Genomic DNA, 15,875 nt, shown 5'->3' on the forward strand with positions numbered 1-15,875 from the left:
GAATTAATGTAATTCTCCAAGGTCTCAGGTTTTTTTCTTTTATGCAAAAGCAAACTGTGCTTCATTAACATTTTATATGTGTAGAATTTCCATACTGCTTCAATCTCTCATTATCTTGTGTGCTGTGGGCTAGGCATGGTGTTGCTTCATCAGCCTACCTTCCCCCAGTGCTGATCGTTTGAAGGGGTATGCCAAGGAAAGCACTGCCAGCTTGCAGCTTGACCATTCTGCCCACATGCAGCTCCAGAACCACTTTGCCGGTCTCTCCTATTTAGGGGGTTTGATGTGTTGCTGGCAGACTTGGCATACAGAGTTTGCCCACTGACAGTAAGTCAGATTTATATTTATATGTATTACTGTAGCAGAGAAATTAATAAATATAGCTCCCAATCTGATTTCTCTAGGACTTTTGCGTTGTTAATGTCCTCCCTCTCTCTGCTGTGTCCGCTCCTCACCGCTGGAGCAGTGTGGCAAGTGGGATAAGGATAGCACGGCTGAGCCTCGTATCAGCTAATGACAGGCAGCAGAAAATCCAGGGTATTCTGGTGAGGTGGCTTATAGCACAGTGGAATTACTGCAAGTAACCTTGGTAGTTAGTTCAACAAAGTTACTAGAAAGTTTCTGTGAAATTTCTTTATTAGACTGATTGCTATGATTTCCCCAGGACTAGGAACACTTATGGAAGCCTTCCCAGCGATTTCCTTGCTTAGCAGCTCTACTTTTTGGAAAAGCAACAAAAAGCCTTGTGTTCACAGAGACGGCTGAAAGCATCACAAGTGTGACAATAAATGCAGGCCTCTTCATGACACGATCCAATAGCTGTAGAAACCATAAAGACTTCCAAAAAACCCTGGCAGAGTTCTCCCCCCTGAGATGGGGGAACTACAGCGTTTGGCAGAGCCAGTGGCTAATGCAGGTTCCTGGCAGGGCTGAGCTGTAGTGAGCAGCTTTAGAACGTTTTACTTACTGCTGGCTAAACCAGGGAATCGTTTCACATTTGCACATCTCCCCCAGGAATGGAGAGGGATGGATTAAGGCACAAACACCTTACCCTTGTGACCACATCCCCGTTCTGGGAGTGAGACTATTTGCTCTGAATTAAACCAACTCAGAGATATCCTGCTGGCTCTCCCTAACGCGGCCAGGAGAGCTGGGCACTGTCACACAGAGATGTCCCTGTGCACATGCCCGGTTCTGCAGGACCAGCAGCTGCCACAGCTCCATCACAGGGACTCCTGGGCTCGTGGCACTGGCTCACTCCTGACTGATGTTCCATCACTTGGGAGCCCTCAGAAATGTTTAGAACATACATTGTTTTTATCCTCTTTTCAGAGTTAGTATGAAATTCCTTTATACAAGTGTTTGAACTGTGATATGCACTTGTAATTTACCGGCTGCCTTTGTACTTTTCCAAGAAGTAGAAGACAACCTTTTATTTAATAAGTGACCCTTTTATTTAATGAGTGACCTGAAAGATTTTTGTGTATGACCAAGAAACTTCATGGAAATGGTGCTTCCTAAAAATACAGGGACAACAGCATAGACTGTCTATCATAATTTATGCTCAACACTTGTTGTAATTCAAACCGACCACTGTAGCAAAAGGAGTCATTGCCCTGGGAGTCAATTAGGTATTAATTTTTTTCATGTTCTCTTGGTAACAAACACTGTGGGTATAATAAACAGAAGATTATTATGATCTACTGTATAAGTTATTACCCATTCCACAGCTCACCTTGCTGCTGCTTATTTGTGTCAGCAAAATCTTAAAGCTCTTTCCTGAATCATAGAATCATTTAGGTTGGGAAAGACCTTCAAGTTCATCGAGTCCAACCATCAACCATGCCCACTAAACCATGTTCTGAAGTGCCTTGTCTATGTGCTTTTTGAATACCTCCAGGGATGGTGACTCAACCACTTCCCTGGGCAGCCTGTTCCAATACAACCCTTTCAGTAAAGAATTTTTTCCTAATATCCAACCTAAACCTCCCCTGCCTCAACTTGAGGCCATTTCCTCTCGTCCTATCTCCAGCCACCTGACAGAAGAGACCTGCACCCACATCACTACAATGTCCTTTCAGGTAGTTGTGGAGAGCGATAAGGTCTCCCCTCAGCCTCCTTTTTTCCAGACTAAACAACTCCAGTTCCCTCAGCCACTCCTCATAAGACTTGTGCTCCAGGCCCCTCACCAACTTGGTTGCCCTTCTCTGAACACGCTCCAGCACCTCAATGTCTTTCCTGTAGTGAGGGGCCCAATATGGTCACTCGGTGTAATGTCTTAATAAAGATACCAAAAGGCAGTTAGAGATGCCGTTCACCACAGTTCATGGGTGCAACACATCTTTTATTACTAGCAAGTACCCTGTTTACACTGAATTTTCCTGAGCAATGTTGGCAATGATGGTCACTGCTGATTTCTTAAATGTAAGCTAGGTCATCCATAGTATTGTCCCATTGACTTCGTTGCTTCAGTGAAGCTCCCTGTAGGAACAAGGGATGATTCCCTATGGACCTATGCCCTATCAGGAGGTGTTTCTCCTGCGTGGAAAATTCTCTGTGAGGATCTTCTGTGATCCACCCCTACCAGATTATTGCTAAATATTGCCTGGGTAAGGAGGAGGTGGAGCAGAGAATCAGGTTAAGGGACACTTGTAAGAAGAACTGACAGGACTTCTGTTGGGATTTGTATTGCTTGTGTTATTACTGCAGTAACTCCCACTTGAATGTATGTAGATTGTAGAAGTGATAGTCTTTATTCTTGCTCCCTTCCTCGTTGCTCCTTCACAAAGTCTGTTTGCACTGAGCCCCAAAATAGATATAGCTGCTGACTGCAGGGTGTCAGCAGAGCTTTTGCTGCTCCTTGTAGACAGAGCAAGATGTGCACGTGGCTCCATCTGAACATAGATCCTAGGACACAACACAAACTGAGGTCTGCAGATATCTTAAATTTTAGGCTAGCATTCCTCTTCCCAGTCTTTTTGTTTTACTCTCATCTCTTTTGTATAATTATTTCTTTGCTTTTTCATGTAGTTTATTTTATATGAGTATTACTGATTTTGTTGTGATCTTAAATATACTTAGGCTTTGGATTTCAGTCAGTACTTCAGCTTAGTATCTTTGCTATCTTTTATATTTATAATCTTTCTGGATCCATTCTGAAAATGGTGTTTCAAGGGTATGTGTTGAAGGGGTGGTGGAGGATGAATACCAGAGATTCTACATCAAACAATTGCAGTACTTGCCACTGTTTGGATAAAAGCTGTAGAAAGCCCCAGGGATCTTTTCTAAGAATTGTGAGCAGCCATTTCCAAGACACGTAGTCATATGGGTTTGATCTGCCTGAAATTTTTTTGAAACTCATTTGAAATCTGGACTGGTTTTGAGGTGAAACTATAAATCAGCCACTCAGTAGTTCAGTAAAGTGTTGAAAGAGCACTTCAGCAATCTGAGGCAAAATACAGAGCTTTGAACTAGCTAATAAAACCTATAATGCTGTTGGGTTTTGTCACTGTAGTAATGATGTAGGCTGTCTATGAGGTCTGGGCTCCCTTGGGAGTCAAGATCTAGGTCTTGAATTTTGGTTTCGCCTAGAGGAAAACCTGAAATTCTCCATCCTGAGATGTCACATTAGCATCAGGCATGTAGTTTCCAAGGCCTGATAGTTGTTTAATTAGGGTGATTTAGTATTTGCTACCTACCTGCAGTATTTGGCTACAACTCCAGTTGCACTGTCTCATGCAAAGAAAACGACTCAGTCCTGGGGCAGAGGATGCGGGTGGCAGGACTGGCTGGTGCGCAGCATCACCACGGGGCCACACTTTCGCTGCAGGACAGCTTGGCCACCACAACCCTTTTTGGCCACGCCTCAGGGAGCGATGCCGTGCAGCAACTCGGTGCTGGCGGGCTGGAGCTGCCTGCCAGCATGTGGCTGAGAGGGAAAAAGTTCCCTTTGTCCTTCGTCATCTTTTCCACCCCGCAAAGGAAATCTGGCCCTAAGAGCCGAGGGCGTTTGATGTGCCGGCGGTGTCAGCAGAACTGAAGGCTGGACAGGACCCTTGGGATAGGCTAGAGTGGATAAGCTGTCTCTTGTCAGACATATAAAGGAACATTAAAGCCCCTCCTTCATCCCATTTGTCACCACCAACTGGGATAACACAGAAACAAAACTAAAAAAGGACTGTGAATCATTTTAATTAGGGCACTAATGCTTAATAAAAGTGTAATGCAGAATAATTTATCTTTAGGTCACCTCTTAGGAGAGCTCACAGGTGTTCCCTGAACTGGAAAAGGGACCTTTCTTCCCCTCCATATGCTGCTTAGCCCTGCAGTCCCAAAGGGCAGTTATCTTTTCCCAGCTCCCTGGGAGCAGGCTCTGCCCTCTTTCCAGCACTGGCAATAGCAGTAGCAGCTCTTAAATGTCAGGAACAAGTTCAGCAGAGGGATGCAGGGAACCAGTTTGAGGGCAGCACGTGCCTGCTCTGCCCATCTCTGCCCCGCTATTTCATCCTATGTGTTGCCTCACTCTAGGATAGTGGCTTCTTATGTCTGCAGTGAACTTGCTTCAGAACAGACCCCACCAGCTTTGTCCCTCTGGCCAGCGCTGTCTTCAGCTTACAGAGCTCTCCCACTGTGGTTTTGCTGTTCAGATAATTCTCTGAACGGAGAGCCATCACTCTACAAATTCACCTGTCTCCTTCCTCTTCTTTTTCTCTGTGTGTGCATACATACATATATGTGTGTGTATATATATACACGTATACATATGCATATATGTATATTTTCCCTCTTCAAGGGCCACCAAGGGCAGCAGCAGAAGTTTACCACTGCTGCAGCTGGAGCTTCCTGCAGGCCAGTAAGTCCTGGCTGTGTTTGCTCTTTGTGTTGATGAAGAACCACAGGCTTCACTGGCTACAGATGCTGTTTATACCACACTGATTTGAGCAAGGGTAAAAAAAACCAAAAAGCCCACAACATTTTCTCAGTCTTCACCAATCAATCAGGATTAATGATGTGCTCTGGTAAAATGATGGGGGAAGCTGGAATGCTAAAGAATACTAAAGAACACTAAAGTGACCAATAAATATTTAAAAGTGGATGGTGAAATAGATGGTGTTTTTCTCAGAAGAAACACAAATCTTTGCAGCAAAGGGTAGAAGGGGGGAGAGGGAAGGAGGAAGAAAGAATGCATTTTTGTTCTGTGTAATTTGGAACCTTTGAAAGAAGGACAGTATTTCCTATTGTGATGGGTGGACACTAGCAGATAATGACCTCAATTCTTTAATTAACTGTGCTGAAAGTCCATTCCATTATTTAGATCTTGGGTTGTGTATGCATTTTTTTGTCTCTGCTTTAATGCCCGAAGAGAAATGCCAGACTCTGCGTGATCAGTCAGTGTGCTGAACAGTGTTATCTCATTCCACACTTATGACTGTAGGGGTGTGGTTTAGGTAAATGGAGAACAGATTTTTGTATTCTTCAAAAATCTCCTGTGTTAGTTCCAGTGTCTTGGCCAAAGGTGTTTAAGTTGATGATGCAGATAAATCATCTTATGGCTATCCTGGCTTTACAGGACAGATAGAAGGAAAAAGTGACAGGAGCATGTTTTATCCAATAGCATACCATTTTACTTGAAATACACAGCACTAGAAGGTTTGTTGAGTATAAATGTGACATGTTTTTCCCAGTTAGCATGTGTGTATGCAGAGTGGCACTTTGATCTCCTTTGTTCTTAGGTTGTTGTCACTCACTCAGACTCCATGCACAAATGCATTGAATCTTCTTTGTCATGTAATCTTTATATTTGCTTGCACTTATGGAAAATAGGTTTTGAGCACATACATACCTATTCAGAGTTTTCCACTCACTGGAGATGAAGGTTGTGTTATGCACTCATTCTGAACTCTCTTTGCCAAGACAAATGTCAGCATAACATGAAAGATGATGGAGAATCAGATAGTAAAACCTTTTTGCATTAAACAGCTTCTGTCAAGTCATTTATTAGTCTGTCATCCATACACAACACACCCCGCAGCTGAAGCATGTGATCTTGCATTGCATGATCTTGCTAGCCTTAGCATTGGTGTGATTTCCCCCACATGCTTTTAGCTCAGTCAGTCCTTACCATCAGCACCTCACCTGGTGAGACCTACCTAGGCTTTGTGACAGACATGCCATTTTTACCAGAAGGGTTGGTGTTTCTTCCAGATCACCGTACATGCCTATATGTACGCACTCCAAAATTGTGCTTCCCTTCTGCCAGCAAACAGCTAACATTGATCGTGTTGGCACAGAGGGTTGTGACCTGCCCAGGAATTTCTCTTCCATGTTGTCAATGCTGCATTAAATTAAACTCCTAAAATTTTGCTATTTATCTTATTGTTTTAAATAAAATCCCAATTTGACAATAGCAATGTCATTTCAGCAGTGTAGGGTCTACTTTTTTCGTTCCCAAGTGCTGTTACATCATCTGGAAACATGTTTCTTCAGTAATTTGGTATGGATCTTTAAACTTGACTATCTCTGGTGAAGGCAAATGACAGGATAACTGTGCCAAATTTTCATTATTTGCTATTTTCTGAGTTACTAATTATAAAATCATAGACAGGAGGATGGTGAGCTTGGAGGACACTGGGTGCATCTGAAGACCTCCAAGGCTACTGCTGGGATCAAGGAATTAAAGCCTGGTGTGGTGTCAAAGAAGATGAAAACACTTGCAGGCCTTCAGAAAGGAGAAGGACATGGGATGTAAGTGACTATTTTGAAACAGGGTGGCAGTGCTGACTGTTCTCGGAGAGACGCCACAGAGGACCAGGAGGGTTTGACAGCAAAATGGGCAAAACTGCATTTGACAGAGAGTGCTCTGCCTCAGCAAGTGTTTGCACCAGGAAGGAAAAAAAGATATTTCTCCACAAATTCGGACTAAACTGAGCTTGCCTTTCTAAGCCTGTGCTAGTCACACACACAAACCATCTCCAGTACTTCGTAACACTACCCAGTGCCCATGGGGAACACTTCTGGTTTGCCTCGCATGTTCAGTTCAACTTAAATAATTTGTTGAGTGAACAGATGGCTGGGGCCCTGTATTGCTCCGAGTAGTAAGTTGCTGGGTTTAGTGCGGGATGAGCGTTGTGTCCTGGGACTTCTTGGTGGACGAGAGGGAATTTTCCCCCGCATATTTGTTTTTTCTTTTGCACAACAGTGCAGGACTAGCAGTGCGGACATGCACCCCAGGTTGTTTCAGTTTAAGACCGTGAATACCCAGTGCACACCCCTATTCTATAGGCAGCTCCAGGGAAGCAGTCAGGTAATTTGAGGCTCTTAGTGAATATACAGTGAGGAGATAAACTTTCTCCTGCAGCTCTTTAGCTTTCATACAAGAGGATGTCTTGCAGAGGGATGACAATCTGATAGTAACCCTTCATTAGAAGGGAGTGATGGAGAGAATCGTGATCTGCATGGTAAGAGTTGTGGCTGCTAATTACCAGAGCAGGTGAGATGACAATCTTCAAGCCTCATTGCACCTGGTGTCCCCTTATCTGGTTTGTCTTCTTGTAGCTGCCAGTGGTATTTCTTCAGCTTGGTTTCAAGTAAGTACACTGTGCAATGTGACTGAGGCAGTGCAATTACTCCCATTACTAATGCATATGCATAATTAAATCCAGAGGGCTAATTGGCTGCTTTGCAAGCTTTTTATCATCCAAGGGGAAAAAAAGGATTCCCAGGCAAAGCTCACTTGCAAAGTAGAGGCCAAGTCATGCAGAGAACTTGATTTTAGTGTTTCAGTGCTTAGGTGTCCTGATGACCAGTGAAATGAACAGCCTGGTTAAGTGGATATTTAGGTGCTAATTAGAGCTACAAAAGCTGCCATGCAGAGTCAAAGACTCTCTGAGATGGCCAGCAGCAAATGCCAAGAGAGGTGCAGGAGCCACGTGTTTAATATTGAATGATGGGAGCACCTCCCTTCATTCATGCTGCTCATCCAAGGCATAGATTACCTCAATGGCTGGCCCAGCTGTTATCCATAATATTCACTGATTAAGTGAAATCCTCCTTCTGCAAGATTTAGACTAGGGATTTGCTGGTACATTCAGGAGTGACAAGAAACACACCACAACCAGCTCTTCGGAAATATTTTGCTCCTCTTTCTCCCCCCCGCCTTCCTTATTGTAGCAGTGGCAGCTTATACCACCCCACCGTCCTCTTCCTGCAGCTACAGTCTGTGCTAGCTCGGGGTTGTTGAAATTCCTACGGGATCCCAGTTAGCAGATACAGCTGCTAGAAGAGGAACGCCTTATCTGTGAATCCCTGTAGGACTGAAATATTGAGTTATTCCATGCTGTCAGGACTTGAGTATATTTGGGCAGGCCTACAGGCAGAAATTTAAGCAACCAGAGAGCTTTACTGATGGGATCTTAGGTGTCATGGGGATTCAGCCAGCTCCAAAGTTAGGCAACAGCTGAAAAGGGGGCTCTGAGGATTTGCATTTTGAATGAAGGAAAAATCTCTCTGCAGATTTAGCCTGCATAACTATGCAGGATGGGAGGCAACAGGGAGCCAGCATTACATTATATTAATTGTCTGAGCAAAGCGAAGCCTAAAATTCCCCTCAGTGCTCTTCTTCTGTCTGTCAGAGTTCTTGTTCAATAGTTGAAGACTGTTTAATTTAGAAATGCATGTGACAAAGTCCTCCAAGACGCACTGTGGCTAGCATTCCTCCCCTGGACCTCAGAGAACTGACTGTTGGAAATGAACGGGACTTCAGATCATGACCCTCTATGACTCTGGGTCTGGACACAAGGTAAGCACTACGTGTAGCTGAAATACATAAATCTGCTGCAAATTGATTCCACTTCACAGAAACTTAGTTGCTTTCCTTTATTCCTGTATCTTTCAATGTAATTGTGTTATTGAACTGGGAGCATTTCTGACACCAAAAGACTTTAAGGGCTAATATGAAGATGGAGTACGAAAGTCTGGATTCCTGCAGGAGATAACTGTGGAATATAGTGCTATACTGGGAACAGAGAGTGGTGGGTGGCAAGAGCCACCAACAGACTTTGGAGGATGGCAAAAAACGTGTATGTGAAAGACTCATTTTTATGATGCATTTGGAGGACCCCCAGGTGGCTAAGGTTCAAAATTTAGATTTTAGTAAATTTTTTATGAAAAGGGGGCTAGAGCAGATAAAATACCTGTTAGTTCCCATTAGAGATACCCATAATCATGGCTGGCTCAAGACCTCTCAGTGATTCGGAGAAGACTTGGCTTTGCTGTGGTAGAGGAATAACGTGTCCAGCTGATTTATCCGGCAGAGGTGCAAAGACAGGCAGAGCAGGATGAGCAGCTGGAGAGGTCAAGGGGAGCCTGCTTGGTCTTGGTGTCCTGCTGCCTGGGAGGTGGTCCTGCCACTGGACCAGCGCCCTCCGACTGCTTTGAGCCTTGAGGATCTGTCCCTCATGCATGTATGTTGCCCTAGGCAAATGCCTGACTTCATCTCAGGTCAGTCTTTGGGACCTCTGACCACTTGTTGCCCAGCTGAGCTGTGTCGCACACCAGATTTTTTGGAGAGGTGCTGCTTCTGTTAATCAGGTCCTGCCTAGACACTGATGTTGGGAACCTAAAAACAGAAGGGCCGACCTTCACGTTTAAGGCAAAATATTTCTCCATCACGTTTGCCAGCAGGGTTAAGGAAGCCAGCGATGGTGGAAACTGAGCCAGCAGGTTTCACTGCCCACACTGACAGCAGTGCTGTAATAGGCTGATACTAACAGGAACGAGCAACCCTCTTCTATACAAACACGCACACAGGCTCCATTTCAGTCCTTGAAGGTGAGCTTTCTGAGTGAGGATTTTCACCTTGTCATTACTGCACTTGGCACACCATGCACATTTGTATTGAAGAGCTGCAGTTCTTCCCTGTTGCTTTTTTTGTAGTTACAAAGCATCAGAGGTCTCTGTGCCAGAGATGCTCTTCCAAGTTGGAAACTACAAAAACTAGGACAATGACCCTCTGGCATGCTGCTAGTAATGAACTGCATTTGAAAAACATAATGTTTTTTCTAATGGACTGCACATAATTCTCATAACAGCCTTTTGATTCTGGCATTTATTATCCTCATCTGAAAGTGGCTGGAGTTGGTGAAGCACAGAGACCATAGTCCATGAGTGCAAGATGAGGTTGGTGCTGGAAGGATATCACAAGTGATGCTCAGTGCTGTGCTTCCTTGCTATTGAACACCAGAAGAGGGGCCTCTAAATATCAGGGATGGGAAATAATGGCTGAAGATTATTAGAGCAGGTGGAAGCAACATAAATAGATCAGGAAAAGCCTAGAGGCTGAGGGAAGACTGAAAACTGAACATAGATCCTTTCCTGATAGCTTTTGATTGAAATCTTCCACCTGAAAGATTTCTGGAGTTTAACACTCTTCCATGGAGTAATCCAAAACTGATGTCCAGAAACAGCATGCAACCAAAACCAAAATTCTGGGGTTTGCTTTCCTAGGTAAATATAATAATTATTGTATCTTTCCATCTACATCAATCAGTAGTTAGACACCGCCCCCCTCCCAAAACAGTGTTATTACTCTGCATATTCCAGAAATTTGATTGAAAAAGCTTAAACAGAAAGAAATGGAAAACACTGCGTGCTATCTACTTGACTTCAGCAGGTACAGTATTTGCTTTAATGAATAATGATGTATCTCTGCAGATCAAGAATAAAAATACAATCCCCACTATCAATCCTTACATTAAATTTTCAAATCATCCATTCAATATTAACTAAATATAGGTACAGTAAAATAAAGAAGCATTTGTTTGTTTATACTCCCTCAGCTATGCAGGACATTATTCTGTGTGTTACATCAAAGATTTCCTTTCAAATTCACCTGATTTGAAAGGCAGTTTCTCCTGACTATGCAAGTCAGCAAAGTGGCTGTATTTTATCAAATTCAGCTGTACTTTTCTTGCTGAAGCATGTTCAAAAGCCAACAGATCTATTTTTGTGATTCATTGCAGTCCATTCTGCTGCTATTCAGTTGAAGGAAGCTATTTTTGTAATTATTCAGTAGCAAATTTATCAATTTAGCTAGTAGTGAAAAAGTTCCAGACATCTCTCTGATGAAGGATGATAAATGGATCCAGAAGAAAACTGTTCCTCTACAAAAGGGAGTGAGCTGGCCTGGGAGAGACTTGCACACAGCTCTGAACTAGCGTCACAAAAAAGAAAAGCTCTGCTTTGAAGCAAGAGAAGGACAAAGACTGTCTTTTACATATGTTGAGGCTTTTGCATGTAAGTTATTTGGTATTGTATTAATCAACCTATTGTATTTATTATGAGAGACGTCTTGAAAAGGGTCTCAAAATATTAGTCTGATGTTTTTAGCCAGTTCAAAGAAAAAAATCAGGGCAAGGCTGAAAAATGTCTAAGAATATCCCTTCTGGCTACTTGAGGGAGACGAAAATTTTCATTTTTTTAAAACATAGGAAATTTGCCTCTCATCAAATTTAACTGTGGTAACCATTAGAGCAAAACCTAATCAGCATCCTTATGACTGGTCTGTGACTCCGTCTCCCTTGTGGGCTGAACACCAATGTCCCCCTTCCAGGAAGGAGGACGCCAGTCGCCACATCAGTTCTCAAGCCCAAGAGCAAGCAACTTGTTGTCATTGTATTTATCAAATAAGAAACCTTCCTTCCAGAGCTGTTAAAAAACTGGAGAACAGGGGAGAAAATATGTGGATGATGATCTACAATGCTCCAGGTGTCCCAGTGACCAAGGACAGCTGCGCCCTCCAATCCTCTCCGCACTCCATAGGCTAGAGCACTGCCAGGACTTCCACAGGGAAGGCAATACAGCTCAGGAGATTGCCCCAAGGGTGGTGATAAGGAGGCCCTGCTGGGACGGTGGCCTTGCTCTGGGGTGGGATAGGTTAGGGCACAGAGGGGGGGCTGCAGCCTGGGGCATACTGGCAGCACTGGATGGCAGTGTTACACAAGTTCAACCAGGTTTCCTTTCTTCAAGGTTTGGGAATAAAGACAAAGCATGCCATGCCTGTGACTGGAAATGTGTAGGTTTTGGAGGGGGCATCTCTAAGTCCTATTGTGATGTACTTGTTGCTCTTCTGACCAGATTCCCTTCATTTCCATCTCCCATCCTGTCTCTTTTCTTTGGGGACCACTCTTCCATGCTTTCTTACCTCCCAGCTCTCTTTCTCTTTTTCTTAGTGTGTACTAGAGTGTTTCCCGTGCCTCTTCTGAGCTGACTGGGTACTGGAAAGGTCACAGAGCTAATCAGCAAGCTTTGCCACTGCGAAAGCAATATATAAAAACCCAACAACCATAAACCCAACAAAGACAATATCTCCCCTCCTCCTTTCAGTTCTTTAGCTTTAGGCAGAAAGGACCAAGAGGGGAAGAGTGCATTGGCAACAGCCCAGTATATGTGCATTTAATATTAAGCCTGCTAGAACCAAATATACTGCAGGGAAAATACAGAATTTGTGCAGCCGACAGTTTACTTCTGTTATGGAGTTTGCCTGTCACTGGTACTGGCACAGAGTAGCGATTCCAGGGAGGATAATAAGCCAGAGCAATGTGCATGTAATCCCAGTGCTGATATATGCACCAGCACTGTCACTCCAGAGAGGTGTGGAACATACCTCTGGCAAGAAGACAGTGAGTCAGTAAAAGCAGCTGAATAGGTATCATTGTGGTTTTGTTCCACATGCTTGGATCCTGAGCTGGGATTTTTCTTCTACTTTTCATCTCATTTCTCATTGTAATACCAGGGTCACACTTTCATACAGCAAATATAATTACAGTGCAGTTACACTGTGTGACTCCGTTTCATGATACCTATAATTACCATTCATTCGTGTATCCAGGAGGTTAGTTAATTCAGTGAACGAATTACTTATCAGTCTACTTTCTGAGTTACTATCTCACATTTTAATTGCCATGGTACTTTTTGCACATATATCTGGGGGTTCACTGTAGGACAGTCATTTGTATTTTGTTAAGCCTATGACGGAGTTCAGCCTGTTTACAAGTATATGGTATTTGTTTGTGTAGCAGTAGTACGTGAGGTCAATTTAAAAAGTTAAATCAATATCCAGACTTGTAATGCACACCTATCAGTCCTACCTGAAATCCCTGCCCCGCTGAAACATGCGTGTACCCCAAAGAGTTTAAGACGGGTAGTGGGGTTGACTCTTGTTTTTACAAGCCTCCCTGGTTTATGTGCTCTGCTTTAGAGGTGATCCAGAGCTGCCTACATTTCAGATGATTGGCAAGGCTTGCAACGCATGGCAAATCCTTGGGATCAGGAGAAAAGTCATGAAGGGCATTGCTGTCCTCCTTCCTGCTCCTTCTGCAGAGCTGTGGATATCCTTCTGCTGGATTCAGCAGGGCTTGGCTTCCACTCAGGGATTATGGCTTTACACAGTCCCAATGGTGACATTAGTTTGATGTAACTTTTTTTGTTTTAAATAAAAAGATTTTGCCCACTTTAGTAGCTTACGAGGATCAGTCACACTTCAAAGGGTTCCCAGGCTGAAGTCCTGCGGCCATTTGATGTTAGAAGGTGGCAGGAGGCAGCTCCCTGCTTCCTTCATTCCCCTCCTCTCCTGCCTTTGTTCTTTATCCCCACATAAAGCTGCTGGCTGGAACCAGCAGCAGCAGCTCAGCCAGCAGTGAAGGTCTGCCATACAGCGCTGAAGAGCTTCCTTGGCCAGACTGGAGCCACTGCAACGTGGTCAGGCCAACGAGCCTCTTCTATGCTTTTCATCTGCTTGACTACCTTCCCCCATTCCAGAACCTCCTTCCAAAGCACTGTGCACCTCGCTCTCCCCTTCCTTTGCTACTTCTTCTCTCCCCTTACCCCCACCCCCCTTTTGCTCCCCCCAGCCAGCACCCTGAGCTGGGTGTCCAGCACAGATCAGAAGGAGGGACTGCCCGTGCACAGCTCCTGCACAGCTGGCACAAGACCACAGAGCTGGCAGAAATCAGTTGCACGTATTCTGCCTCAAACCTCTCCATTCCTTCTCCCTCAAATGCCTATAAATGCTGTATTGATTTTTCAGGCAAAGAAAAAACAAAACAAAAATAAGGAGAAAAAGGTATAGGAACCAAGCAGAAAGAAACAGAAAGACAGTGGAAGAGTTCTTTCCAGCTTTTATTCCTACTCTCCCCCTTTTGATACCTCCCCCTTCTCCTCCTTGTGTCCCTGTTTCTGTTCTTTCCATCCTTCCCTCTTGTAATTTTCTTTTCCTACTTCCCAATCTTCTCTTCATCTATCTTATAACCTACTATTTTTCTCCTGGGGGATTAGATTTCAAACCCAGAGACAAACTGTCTCTGCACACTGGAGGAAAGTGTCACTAGGTTTATATTTCTTTATGGGTCTGTGACTGTAGGGTTTTCAGAGGATCTTGGAATACAAAGGCACTCACACCACTTTAAAAAGGATTGGGGACTCAGCCCTTAAGTCTCCCAGGACTCCAGGACCCTGTCTGAAACCTTGGGATGGCAGGTGCTGTGAAAGGACCAGGGGAACAAAACCCACTTCAGTTTGTCATGCCAAAGGCCTGGGCTTAAGTCTTGCCTTCCCGCTTGGTGAGTACCAGCTGCTGGAAGGGCAGGTTGCCCTGGGGTGGAGGGAGGAAGGAGAGGGCAGTGATGGGAACTGTGCCTTAGCCAGCTTGTAAACTGTCTTTATACGGGTACAAAAATTAAGATAATTATATCACTTTTAATAAGAGGCCGTTTGTGTGCTTTTGCTGTTTACATGTATCTGGAAGGAAATCACAGGCAAGCGCCTGCCAAGTATATCCCTAGAAATATTTTTGAAACTGTCATCCACGGGCATTGAATACCAGAGGCTGTTTAATCTCGCTCCCACTCTCTTTCTCTCTCCAAGCCCCCACCTCCCACTCTCTGGCCTGGTTTTTGTAGGGAGAAGAGTTTGGCTTTTTATTGCAGTGTAAAGAATTAGTATATCACTATACTGGTCCCATTTGGTGCCACCGCTAGTCCAGCTGACCTTTGGATCTCCAGTACCATGAGGCAGATGGATTTTTGGAATGGATATGCTTATTCTATAGCCATCAAATACCTTAGTCATTATTTGCATTCAAATAGCCTTCATGAGTGATTTAGGGAAATGAAATCCAGAAGGAAACCTAGAGAAGAACGTGTAAGGAAACTGAGTCAGGTTCATGGCACAAACTTACCTAAAAATCTGTTGAAAGTGTCCAAACTGATCCCCATATATCCATGTCCTGCAGCTTGTGGAGGAGCCTCTCTTCATTGTTACCAAGAACAGAAAACTTGAAATCACCCAAACCTCCTGATGTTCACCACAGTAAAAACAACCGGAAACTACAATCCAGAACTGTCAAATTATACTATGGGAAAAAGCAAAGGAGGCACTTTGGAAAGCAAACACAACCCTCTCCAATAAGCACTGGCCAGTCAGTTATATACCTTAAAAACACAACTTAGAGCATATTACTTATATTTGAAGGTAGTGGAAACATGAAGTGTGATCCTAAACTGGAAGCAGGCATAGATCAACTCATTGCATGGCTAGCATATGGAAACAGAGGATCTGGCCTGCAATGTTGCATTTGTCATGTTACCAGGAAATCTGAACGGAGAAACAAATATTAGCAGAGGTAGAGCATTTTCTGACATCAGGGTGTGCATAGTGACTTCAGTTTAAGAAAAAAACACAACAGCTCTATGTGCACTCTTCCTTGCACATTTCCATCTTTTATTCAGGACAGACACTCCAAGATTTATTCATTTTTTTCATACACGTTTTCTGAGATCTAGTGCTTGAATTGTTACTATTAGTAATTTGGATTCCTGGGG

This window comes from Aquila chrysaetos, chromosome 2 (assembly GCF_900496995.4).
Source record: "Aquila chrysaetos chrysaetos chromosome 2, bAquChr1.4, whole genome shotgun sequence".
NCBI lineage: Eukaryota > Metazoa > Chordata > Aves > Accipitriformes > Accipitridae > Aquila > Aquila chrysaetos.